The sequence below is a fragment of the Hakea prostrata genome, chromosome 1 (assembly GCF_041222555.1).
Source record: "Hakea prostrata isolate BN-2017 chromosome 1, UWA_Hpros_2, whole genome shotgun sequence".
Lineage (NCBI taxonomy): Eukaryota > Viridiplantae > Streptophyta > Magnoliopsida > Proteales > Proteaceae > Hakea > Hakea prostrata.
Genome location: NC_142600.1, coordinates 55,594,907 through 55,607,651, shown reverse-complemented (window position 1 = coordinate 55,607,651; position 12,745 = coordinate 55,594,907). Strand labels below are relative to the sequence as shown.

At 40.1% G+C, this 12,745-nt stretch overlaps 1 protein-coding gene across 1 annotated transcript in view; it reads right to left on the bottom strand.

Annotated features, from left to right (window-relative positions):
• Positions 1-12,745, bottom strand: part of LOC149029159 (uncharacterized) — a 49,216-nt gene that overhangs the window by 25,639 nt on the left and 10,832 nt on the right. The gene's annotated exons all lie outside the window — the stretch shown is intronic.

The window sequence follows — 12,745 nt, the reverse complement described above, 5'->3', positions numbered from 1 at the left end:
CATCTGCTAGAGTCATTGGGTGGATTGTAGGGAGGAACATCATACCGAGAGCGAGACATCATCATGTGGTTACAGTGATGGATGCCTTGCTTATCTATTGGATCTACATGGGATCCGAGATTGATCTGGCTTACATTGTGCAAAAGGTTATGATCGAGGTTGTCATGCATCCGGGTGTTAGGAACCTTTGCTTTGGGATCTTTTTGACACACATCTTCAGATATTTTGGGGTAGGCTTGGACGATGAGGAGAGGGTTATTGGAAGTGCGGGATATTCCATCGGCGCGGGGACTATTGGGCTGATGCAATTAGATCAGGTAGATAGATCTCCCAGTCTAGGGGACAAGTCGGAGTCCAAGGATGGTGATGAGGATGTTCCAGCAGAAGGACAGGCTAGGGATGATGTTGGGATGTAGGATGTCAGTCCCAATGATCACAGGATTCCTGCATCACAATTCGAGTTCGGGGGTCCATCACAGGCTGCACCTAAGACACCGGATCTATATGCTCAAGATGCGACTATGACTTCCATGATGGAGAGGATAGAGGTCAGACAGGAGCATTTGTTCAAGAGTTTAGAGGCCAGACAGACTCAGATGCACGAGAGGATGGAGGCGAGTCAAACTCGGATATATGAGAGGCTGAAGGTGAGGCTTGCACAGAGAGAGTCTAGACAGGATCAAATGTAGTCTCAGCTCACCCAGATTACCGAGGATGTTAGAGCACCTAGAGATCAGCGGCGGTCTCCTAGATAGATAGATCGTACTAGGATTTAAGTTTATGCTTTCCATATGTAATCCGTTGTAAAACTTACTTAAGTTAATGAAAGTCACTTTTGTTTCACCTATTATTGTGCATTATTCACTTTTCTTTTTGTTTCATTAAGTGATGATTGTTATATTGTAATTATTGTATCTTATTCAACAAGTCACTTATGCTTCATTAATAAGGTTTCTAGTCCAGGTTATCTATTATTCACTTCTAAGAATAATTGAGTTACCTTGGATCTATGACTCGGAATGTTCAGTTGTCGTTTCTGTGGTTGGGGCCTTACTTGATCGTGGGCTCTGATACCACTCTGTCACATCCACCCAGCCGATATCCTATCTGGCATACCCGGGAATGTGATCCACAGCCCAAGGATCAAGGATCGAGCGGCCATGCCTCTCACATACACGATAACATAATCACGAATAATATAATCAATGTTTTAAGCAAGTAATAACTAGATCAAAATGGATAAGAAAACATAATCAAATCAAAGTGCGGAAATTATAAGGTAACAAGTACATATAAAGGTAATTCTCAAAAGAGAGAGGGAGAGTGATCAAAAGTCACTTCCTCTCGAAAATAGCGGAAAGTGGTCAATTAAATAAATTACAATCCCAATAATCAAAGAGTAAATCCATCAAAGTTAATACAACATGTCCAAGTTCCAGAATGACAGAAAAGGGCCTAAGCTAGGGTCTCCTCCATCTTGTATAAGATGTCTTCGTATGTGTACACAAAAGAAACCAAGCACGGCCTCTCCCAAAACAAGGTCGGACTAACCCTAGTACGGAGGGTAATCACCCTCGGCACCTTCACCATAATCTTCGTAATAGCTACGACCTTCACCGTAGTATGAGGGATCCTGCGCCGCCTCGTAGTAGGATCCATCAATGTCTTCAGTACCTGCAAATAAGTCTAACAAAAGAATTGCACAAAAGGAAATGAGTTCAAAGAACTCAGCAAGGCGAGTCGTTCCACAATAGACAAACCATACGATACAAGTCACAATATGATGCAAGATGATATGAGACAATAATGCAATATGATTCTAACTCTGAGTATGCTAGTCTCTAAGGTAGACATGCTTTAAGCCATAGCATCATACTTCTTTGGGTCGTCAGTCACCCCCCCTCAACCCATTCCGTATCTTGGGTCTGCCGTGGTATTTGGGTAAAGTCCTCTCAAACCATGGTAGGGGATTCGGTCACCACTATCTCACATCACCATTTGGTATAAGTATTGGCGCATGTCAGGGTAAAGCCTAGCCCAATGCAAGTCATCTACTCAGTCATATCAAGTCATATCCGGATACTTCCCCTATGGCACCAACCAACTCGGTTCCGTATCCTTCACACTAGAGTCAGTGAAATCCTGGATTTCGGACTCATCAACCCTATATTGGTCATCCACAAATAGTAAACGGGAAGCTCTCACGTCCTCTCACGGGTTGGTTACCAGTCTTGAGCGCTCATGAGCCCAAGTCTAGCTATTTGCAACCCTACCAATAAATGGCCCCTAACGGGTATCCATAGCATGATCTATGTCCTCTCACGGGATGGTTACCAGTCTTGAGCGCCCATCAAATCACACTATTACCACGGGTTGTTCGGTCTCAATACCCTTCTGATTCGGATCTGATACAACAAGGGTAGTCCTAGCCATACATCTAGAAAATCCTATGTATGTCATCCAATAACCCGGGAAAGTGTCGATGGACACCTTCGAAGAACATCCCATACTATTCGCTTCGATGTCCAAGGGTAGAAGTGTCAGTAGGACACTTCCCGATCCCAAGTCATACTTAGTCATTCACAAGCTCAATCTCATCATAACATACATGATCAATAATTCATCATATAAACAAAGGCATAATATAATATGATCAATCATATGTGTAATCATAAAGAATGATTAAGCATGATATTCCGAATGACATGTAACATAACATTACTGATATAAAGTGCATACTACAATCATACATGGCTAAGAAATACACTAGTGAAGTATATCTACTAAGTTTCCAAAGTAGAAGTAGATTTGCATAATCAACGTACTTGAGGTAACAGCCGTCCTTACCTTGATCGAGTCAAAAATAATACCAAGAATCACCAAGAATAGCCCAAAAGTCAGTGTTTGTACCCTAGACAACATATAATCAACAGTAGAGAAGAAAACAATCGAATCGGAGGTCAAACAAAGCAAATCGACCATGGACAGAGTTGCTGTCATATCTTGGTCGACTGGCTGGTCGACTGTCAGTCGACCAAGCAGTCGACCAGAGCAAACAGTAACTGGAAAGTTGGAGATTTGGCCCAAAACTGATCTTCAGATGCTTCGATCGATATGAAACTTGGAGGGGATGATCATGGCAATATGAGGACACTACCCACTAAGTTTCATCATGATCCAACGGTCCAATTATGAATACCCAAATCGAAACCCTATGTTCTATATGCTAGACATCAAGAATTAAATTGGAATTGATTGCAATAGCAAGAAATGATGGGGAATCAATTAAGGGAATGATAAGAACTAAATTAGAATCATGAATCAATAGTAATTCAAACCTAATATGCATTTACACATTAGTTTGAGTTGAAGAATAGGTTGAAATGAAAGAAATCATGGAATTGTAATGTAAGTAATCATAATCATAGCAAGAATGAAGTGAGGTTGATGGAAATGAAAGGGGAAGCTCATGGCCAAGTGTTTGCAAGGTTGCAGCACTTCAACCATGGTCCCGAGAGTAGAATTTAATAAGGGATTGAGTATATTACAAGGAGAATAAGAAAATCATACCTTGAAGTGATGATTGAGATGGAAAGCCAATGATTGGAGCCAATAATCTTCACAAACACCAAGAGATGGCATAGGGAATGTCACTCCTTGTTCTCTGGAGTGCCAATGATTATGGTAGACCTTCATTCACGAGTTCCAAAAAGGTAGGGTCAAAATGGTAAAGATTTTTGTGATTTGTGACAGCAAACTTGGAGCAGGGATTTGGAAGCCCAAACTGATCCGAATTGAGTTGGGTTTTCTCCTACAAGTCAATCAACAAGTCTAGTTTCAAGAAATACCTTCGGACTGAGCACGGGAGTTCAATAGGTGCTTCAACTAATTCAATCTTCATCGATGCGCAGATTTTCACTAAACACTGATAATGTGCTCAAGTAAAGGGCAACATGTTTAATGTCCATAGGCTCTAAATCAAACACCGAATCTTCAACAATGAGGTCCACAAGTCTCTTCTACCTCCACTTCGGGTCTTCGTACCTACAACAGTAAAAAATCCGGGCCAGGTCAGGGTTAGGATAAGGCTGAATTTTACACCCTGGACCCCATCTTGCAGATTGATGGGGGAGGGAACCACTATTTCAAGTAAAACGACTTTTGATCCTGATGGTGGTATATGTTTGTTCCACTAGTTTACCATTGTTTGGAAGGAACCCATCATATCCAACATCTTACATTGGAGATCTTGGAATTGTATTGGATCTAGTGTCAATTATGGGGAGTTCAACTTTTGATGCAACTCCCACACCCACCGGTGGTGGTTCACGTGCTAAGAACGTAGTAGTATCTTTTGAAGTTGCTCCTTTTCAGACAACCACCTTCTTTTTGATATGTGGATGCCCCAAAGACTTGAACCGTGATTACCAAAATGTTCTTTTGCCATATTTTCTCAACAAGGTAAAAACACACTTCGGTAGACCACATAATCTTTCCCATAGACGGCACCAAATGTTGTTCCAAAATCTGCCTGCGTGCAATCTCGTTCACTTCTAGTCCAAACCAAATTCCTATAGTTCAAAGAAATGTGAGAGTGGGTCGCCTCTGGGGATGGGAAGCCACCTCCAATGATTAAGTCAGATTCAGGAAAACACAAATCTTTGTATTGTGGAGTAAATGATCCAAAAATGAATGTCTTCTTTGGAACTTGTAGGATAATTAATGCCAGAGTTATTGTAACTAGGCTTACCCTCATTTGTGCTAAGTGAATTGCTTATATATCAATTCCATACCTCTGATCTTGTAAGGATGTATCGTGACCGTCTAATCTTTCACATCAGGATGAAAGGTTGAGATTGCTCACGATAGATAACTTAATCACCAAGTTAAGAGTTCAATCTTCCTGGAGAAGCTTCTAGCCAGCTACACCTTACCACAAATTAATCAGGGAGCTCGAGTCATTTGGGCTCAGATGTGACAGCTATCCCTTAGTCTAATAGAAAAAACTTAAGGGAACAACACTCAAAAAAGCATGAACGAATGAGAGGCTTCCTAATGAGCGCTGGGCATTTAATGCATCTCAAGGCATTTAATGTTGAATTTAATGCCTTGATTGACGTTTGGATAAAGATGAGCTGAATCCCCTTACAGTGTTACTTTTTCCTAGAAGTAACATCTCGGGCACCATGTGAGGTATTATTTGAGAAGTCTCAAATGGCACATGACATTCACTAAAAGACGTTCTTCAAGGCCACCTCCATCATACAAAGAAGTACTAGGCGACCCCTTCGAACCGGGTTTAGTAAAATGTTCTCAATTGAATGACTCACCGGTTTAATGGTCTAAACCACAATGTATATAACATAATTATATATAATTTTTATTCAAATATTAATTTTAGATTAAATTCTATTGTATCAATTGATATGGTATGACTCCATAAGTATTTTAAGAGGTTTCCTTAGAAATCCATAAGTATTGGTATGCATTTAAAAACCATTCTAAGAGGTCCTACAAAAGCATAATTTACATCTTTCAATTTTTTATATTTTATATATATATATATATATATATATATATAATATATTAATACTGACCCCATAACCATATGACCGAATATACTGCTGACCATTCAGCTTTTACCAAAATAACTTAAAATACTAAATATGCCAATACATGTAAGGGGCACCAAAGACATGACAACTTGAATGAGAAAACTCACATTTCCTTACGCAATCATTCCTTACGGACTTGATTTTCAAAAATATCATAAACTCATAATTACTTTAATTTTCATTTCCTAAAATACTTTTATTAATTAGTTGGATGGATATAAATTATAATTATTTTTATTCACCCTTTAACTCCAATCATCTAATCTTCGCCTTCTTTAATTATTTATTCTTTTACCAAAAAAAAAATTATTTATTCTCTTTCGTTTCCTAATTGGGTAACATCTGGCCTCATGTAGATTAATTCTTGGAAGGCTTGATTCGCTTGAACACCACGAAACTTCTCTTCTGGACTAAGCAAAGGATCTGGTTAAGTTGATATGACTGTCGGTCCCACTCTTCCATGAGTTGGGACTTGTCTGACTCAGTAAGCATCGGTATTGTTTCTTCTTTAAAGTATCTAGACCAGTGGTTCTTTTTCTGAAAATATCTTTGGAGATATTATTTTCCGATCTGGAATGAAGACTTGGGAATCATACAAGTTCTGAGGCTCTTTCACGTCGGCATCCCATCCAAAAGGGAAGAGTGAAGACTGATATTTTCTAGGAATGGTCTGAATCGTCTGATTGATAGTTTTATCGTTAAAGAGTGCAAACAAACCGTCCAACCTTGTTAGGTTTGCAGCTTCTCAGAAAGCCCAGAGCTTGGAATATACAATTACATTCTGTGATGGGAGATTGACCACAAATGCACCTCAACCTCAACTCACTCCAAAGAGAACGTTTGCTTAACAAGATTTCTTTTTCCTTTTTCTTTTTTGGGCTTGGGATGGATAATTACAAGGTATTTCATATTCTCCAATGTATTAATGTTGGCATAAGCCATGTTTAAAATATTGATATGTTAAGATATGTTAGGAGACCTATCGTCTCTATTAAATACTGTGTTGTACTAATCAATACATTTTAGTGCAATTCAATATATGTCCTTTAAAAGAAAAGAGAGAGACATATCCATATATATTATGTATAGTCTCAGTTGTATCCAATATAAATGTGTATTCACTTCTAAATCATGGGATACCTTAAACCTTGGGTATAAGTGCACCCACACCTATGAAGATATTTCATATCAAACATTTAAGATGAGATTTGAAAAACACTCAGTCTTTTTTTTTTTTTTTGATTCAAAAGAAAACCTCTAGGAAGCTTACACATAAGGGAATCAAAGAGTAGGACCCAAGATAAAAAGGGGGTGGGGAATGTTGATACACAAACCGATCCTGGGAGACTGCTGCAAACTTGGCAAACGCGTCCACCACGAAGTTAGCATTTCTGGCAATATGCGTGATAGTGCATTCGGTGAACGATGTAGCTAACTTAAGTATGTCAGTGATTAAGTGGATAGTTTTCCAGTTGTGGTGGGACATTGGGTTGTGTATGGAGAGCACCAACGCTTGGTTGTCATTTTCCACACATACGTGAGAGATTAAAATCAAGTGCAAGAGCAAAACCTTTTCTAATGGCAAGTGCTTCTGAAATAAGGGAGTCTTGACATCCCGTTCCTTGCCCGAAAGCAAAGACCATTTGATAGTTATGATCACGTGCCACTCCGCCAATCTTATATCTATTTGTATCAAAGAAAAAGAAGCCATCCACATTGAGTTTGATCTGCCCTAGGGGCGGGGGTTTCACACCTTATAAGCTTTGATGATTCTCGAACTGGTGTTGGGATGAAGGGAGTGGAGAATTCAACAATAGCTTGCTGGAGTCGTTGTAGTTGGAGTTGTGAAACCCAGCCCTAACCTGACCCTGACCTTGACCCGGTAACCCGATTGTTTTTAGGTCCGAAGACCCGGAGTAAAGGAAGAAGCCAACTATGGGCCATCTCAGTAGAAGACATGGTGTTTGCCTCTGAACCCATGGATGTTGATGATGGAGTTCCATACTTGGATGTCTGTGCAGATTTGGAAAGGAAGCTGCAACTGTCTGAAGATGAGATTAATTGAAGGACTTGGAGCATTATCTGACTTGGTTTGAAGGTATTTCTATACACTAGATATGTCACTTGATGTGTGTGCAAAAGCCCATAAGGTTTAGAGCCCATTTGATCCTCCAATTCCCTAATTGTTCCTTATTGTCTGCCTTGGTCGACTGATTGGTCAACTAGACCACTTGACCAAGCACTCGACCAAAGGAGTGTGAAATCCGAGAATTTGTAATTTTAGGGTTTTTTCACTTATATTAAACCCTATTTCGTGTTTCTTTGCTACGGCTGCCTCCTAAACACTTTTTGAACGTTAGAAGACCTCTCCGAAACTCTCTCTGGTAATTTCGAAGACTCCTCTGCAGATCTGAAGCCTCTCATCACTGTTTTGACAATTCAAGGTTAGTAATCGCTTCAACATTGCGAATTTCTTTTCTTCGATCTTGTTCTTGATTGAGATCAGAAAGAAGATGCTGCATTCTTGCAACCATCTATTCCATGATCTCATTCGTTTCTTTGAGATCTATGATCATCGTCATGATCTCAACCCTAGCCGAATAAAATTCTTGAAACCCTAACCCTTGCTTGATTTCTAGAAAACTTTGGTGACCTCCCATGCGAGGGAAACCTCATGGGTAATGTTTTTATTAACCTAAACTAGATTTTCTATGATTTTCTTATTATGTTCTTGATTGCAATCATTCCCTTTCATCCTGTGATCTTAACCTTTCCTAGGGAGCCATAAAGGTTAAAACCCTAATTTCTTGGGTTAAATCAAGAACCCATATTTTTACCATGATTTGATGTTTTTACCTTCCCATATGATTCTAATACATCCTAGGAAGTTCCCCCTTCGAATTTCGGATCAATCCGACTTCAAATGAGGAAGTTATGGCCAAAGCAGTCTGTACAATTCCGTACTGACTTGCTTGGTCGACTGGGCACTCGACCAAAGGAGTCAGTAGCTTCGTTTTTCGCCCAATTTGATTAGTTTGCTCTCTGATCTTTTAAGCATCTTTCCTAATGTTGTATCTATGATTGTTAGGAGTTTATTTGCCAGGTTTGGAGTTACTCTGTTTGATCTTTGGATTATCTTCAGCGATAATCAAGGTAAGGACAATTATTTCATAATAACGTAGATCGCATACTCTCTGGTTTCTACCTTATGAAGCTATGAGTTTAACTACTGTTCTTATATTTTATATTTCTGATGTACTACTGTAAGTACAGTAGCACTTCACTTGTTTCTTTTTATTATTCAAGCTTTTATGAATTGTTTATTACTATATTGCTTAACGATTAGCTTATGCTTTTACATTCTCTTTTATATGATGAATTGTTGGTTGTGTATGTCATGACTGATCTGAGAATGTGTTTGATTAAGTATGGTTTCGGATTGGGAAGTGTCCTTTTGACGCTTCTGTCCTTGGACATCGGAGGGAATAGTATGGGATGTTCTCCAAAGATGCCCATCGACGCTTTCCCAAATCATTGGTTGTCATACCTAAGGTTGTCTAGTAGTGTTTGGCTAGGATGTCCCCGTTATATCAGACCCAAATCGGAAGGGTATTGAGACTTAACGACCCGTGGTAGCAGTGTGATTCACGGGCGCTCAAGACCGGTAACCAACCCGTGAGAGGACGGGAATCATATTGTGGGGGCCATTTATTGGAGGGTTGCATATGGCTAGACTTGGGCTCATGGGCGCTCAAGACCGGTGAAATGATCCGTGAGGGGACATGAGAGCTTCCCATATGTGGATAACCAATAGGGTTGATGAGTCCGTAGTCCGGGACTATTAGGACTCTAGTGGAAAGGATACCGGAAAGGATCGCCCGGGGCGAGGAATGGAAGTATCTGGACCTGAGTTGATGTAACTGAGTAGATGACTTGCATTGGGCTAAGCTTTACCCTGACATGCGCCAGTACTTAGACCAAATGGTGATGTGAGAGAGCGGTGACTTAACCCCCAGCCATGGAATGTCCGAGAGGGATGCCGGACCCACTACCAACAAGAGCCGTACCCACGACCTACCCAAAGAAGTATGGTGCTATGACTTAAAGCATGTCTGCCAATAGAGACCAGCATACATAGAGTTTAGATGCATACATACATTATTTGTTCCATACTGCATTGCATCTTGTTATGTTTTGATATATGTTATCTATGCTGTTATGAGTTAACTTGCCTTACTGAATTTCTTTCGAAACTCATTCCTTTTTGTACAATCTTTTGTTAGACTATTCTACAGATACTGATTACTATGACGGACAGTACGATGAAGCGTACTACATGCAAGGTGTTGGCGACAATCAAAATTACGTTGATGATCCCTCAAGTGATCAAGTTGCGTACTACGATTAGAGGCAACGTGGAGTTGGAGCATCTTTGTTGGAGTGACAAAGTCCACTATTTTGAAGATGTTATTTATAGAATATAAGACTCTTAAGTTTAGTTTATCTTTCTTATTTCTTTTGTTTCAGTTGTTATTCCTTTTAGACTTACATGCTACGTTCCGCTGTATCTGTGGAGTGAATTTCCGCCTCACTCTATTTCTTTTGATATCTTCGGATATATGGTATCATTTTTCCGCACTCTGATTTTATTGATTATTCATTTCTTGACTTTAAATCTTTTGTTTATAATATTTAAACCATGATTATTTCTTGTTTATGATTATGTTATTGTATATGTGGGAGGATGATTTTCTCGATACTTGATCTTCGGGGCTATGGATCACACTCCCGGGTATGCCAGTTAGGGTACCGGCTGGGGGATGTGACCAGGAGTTGTTGTAGGGCGTCCTGTATCTTCAATTCTTGAGTTGAATGGGTTATATGGTTATAGTAGCCCCACAGAATCCAGAATGCTATAAGGGTGTGTATGGCTTGTTGATTGAATGTGGACGGTGAGTTAAACTGAGAGACAAGAGCTTGCAATTGTGAACTGAAAGGTTGGGATGAATCCCCCTGAAGAAGGTGCAGGGTTTGCCATAACTGAAGGGTAAAAGGACAAGAGGTAAAGAGGTATTGTGCAGAAGCACTGGGATGACCACAAGTGATGCAATAGATTTGCTGTAGGTAATTTGCCATGGATAGCCTTCCATAAGAAAAAACAATCCGAGGTGGAAGAGGGATATGCCACAGCTGTAGCCAATTGAAGGTGGGAGTTGAGGTAGGGATGTGAGGGGGAGTTGATGCCAGACGGTAAGCCGAACTCACAATGAACATACCTGTGAAATGGAGCTTCCAAATGAGACGATCTACTATCGGATTAAGTGAAGGGGAATACCATGGATCTTTGTTGCCACCTCAGGAGGCCACCAAGCGAATACTTTGTCCCGATCCCACGATGCGGTCTCTGAATTAATGAAATCAGACACTTTAATAGAAGAGTGAGCTGCTGGATAGCATCCAATGTCCTGTGGGTGGTTAGGAATCCAGTTGGGGCTCCAAGGGCTTGGTTGAAGACCATCCCCAATTTGAAGAAATAGTCCTTAACGTAAGAGATCCCTTGCTTTAATCATCGACTTCCAGCTCCATGAGGCCTTTGGGGGTGTCGTAGCCTCTAAAAAGGTACAATGCTTGAAATACTTACGTTTCATCAATCACCCCCATAAGGAGTTCTTGGGGTTGAGGAGTTCCCATGCCTTCCAAGTAAGAAGAGCGAGGTTAAAATCCACGGTTTTCCTGAGGTAAGACCGCCTGTTCTGGTAGAGCTACAAGTGGTGTCCCACGAGACAGTGTGGATATGCCGTTGAGTTCCATCACCCTAGAAGAAGTCCCGAGAAAGCTTATCAAGTGTGTTTGTGACTGAGACCGGGAGTAGGAAACATGATATGAAATTCGTAGGCATTGCAGCAAGTGTGGATTTAATGAGTACCTTTTTCCCTGCATAGGAAAGGATTTTGGCTCGCCAGTGATGGAGTCTGTTGTTTACTCTGTTGATGAGGTTGTCACAATGCTTCTTTTTGAGCTTACCAGGGATTAGGGGAATCCCAAGATAAATATCAAGTTCCGTTGTGGGTGTGATGTGGAAATGAGCTGAGAGAGTTCACTTCAGTGTTGATGAGGTGCTTGGACTATAATGAGCCCTGGTTTTTTGAATGTTCAATTGTTGCCTTGAATGAGAGCAATATTCTGCAATGATTCTATGGAATATTTTGGCTTCAATATTAGTGGCCTGTCCAAACCGGATCAAATCATCTGCAAAAGCTAAGTGTGAAATGCGTTCCCCACCCTGCGAAAGTTGTATGCCTCGTAGCTTTTTTTGTTTGCATGGACAATTCGAGATGAGAGGTCAAGATTTCCACACAAAGCACAAATAAATAAGATGATAATGGATCTCCTTGATAGCTTAGAATCCATTTGGCATCTATTTTGTTTCTTGTGATTGGACAAAGCATATTTTGGCAGCAAGACCCCTAGAGCTAAGAACCAACCACACACCATGGTCCTTTACCATGATCCTTTACCACATCTTTGCTCTTCCTTCTTATCTAAATGCCATTTTGATAAGGCTACTTTACGATGGATGCTTTTGGTTATGATGATAACTTGTTACTCTATTTGGTCTACACGTAATGAGGTTATTTTTGCAAATAAGGTCCTTGATTCAACCAAAACCATGGAGTGTGTTAGTAAAATGTTTTTAAAACCTACTTCCTCAAGATTATTTGGGTTGGGAAGGGAAGGGAGAACCCTTTATGTATAACCATTAGAAAATGTATATGATGGTCTTTAAAGGAGCTAATGATCGATAATACTACCATTCTAATGTGTGCAAGCCTTTGCAACCAAAGGATGAATCGGACGGGATGGATATATGGCCTATTCTGGAATGGCTCTTTTCATTAATTTCATGGGAATACTACACATCCAATAATTCATTGAATGCCACCTTGAATTGTCTACAAGAGGGATTAGACCATGCTCGCCTATCAAATTGTCAAGTCCAACAAATCTAGTGCAATATTCATGAAGTTTTAGAGTTTTTACCTTCTCAGAGACAACAACAAAGTTGACCTCTTGATATGGTTGCTATATTGTAGGACCTTTCAAATCTCAAACCATTCTTCACTAATTTA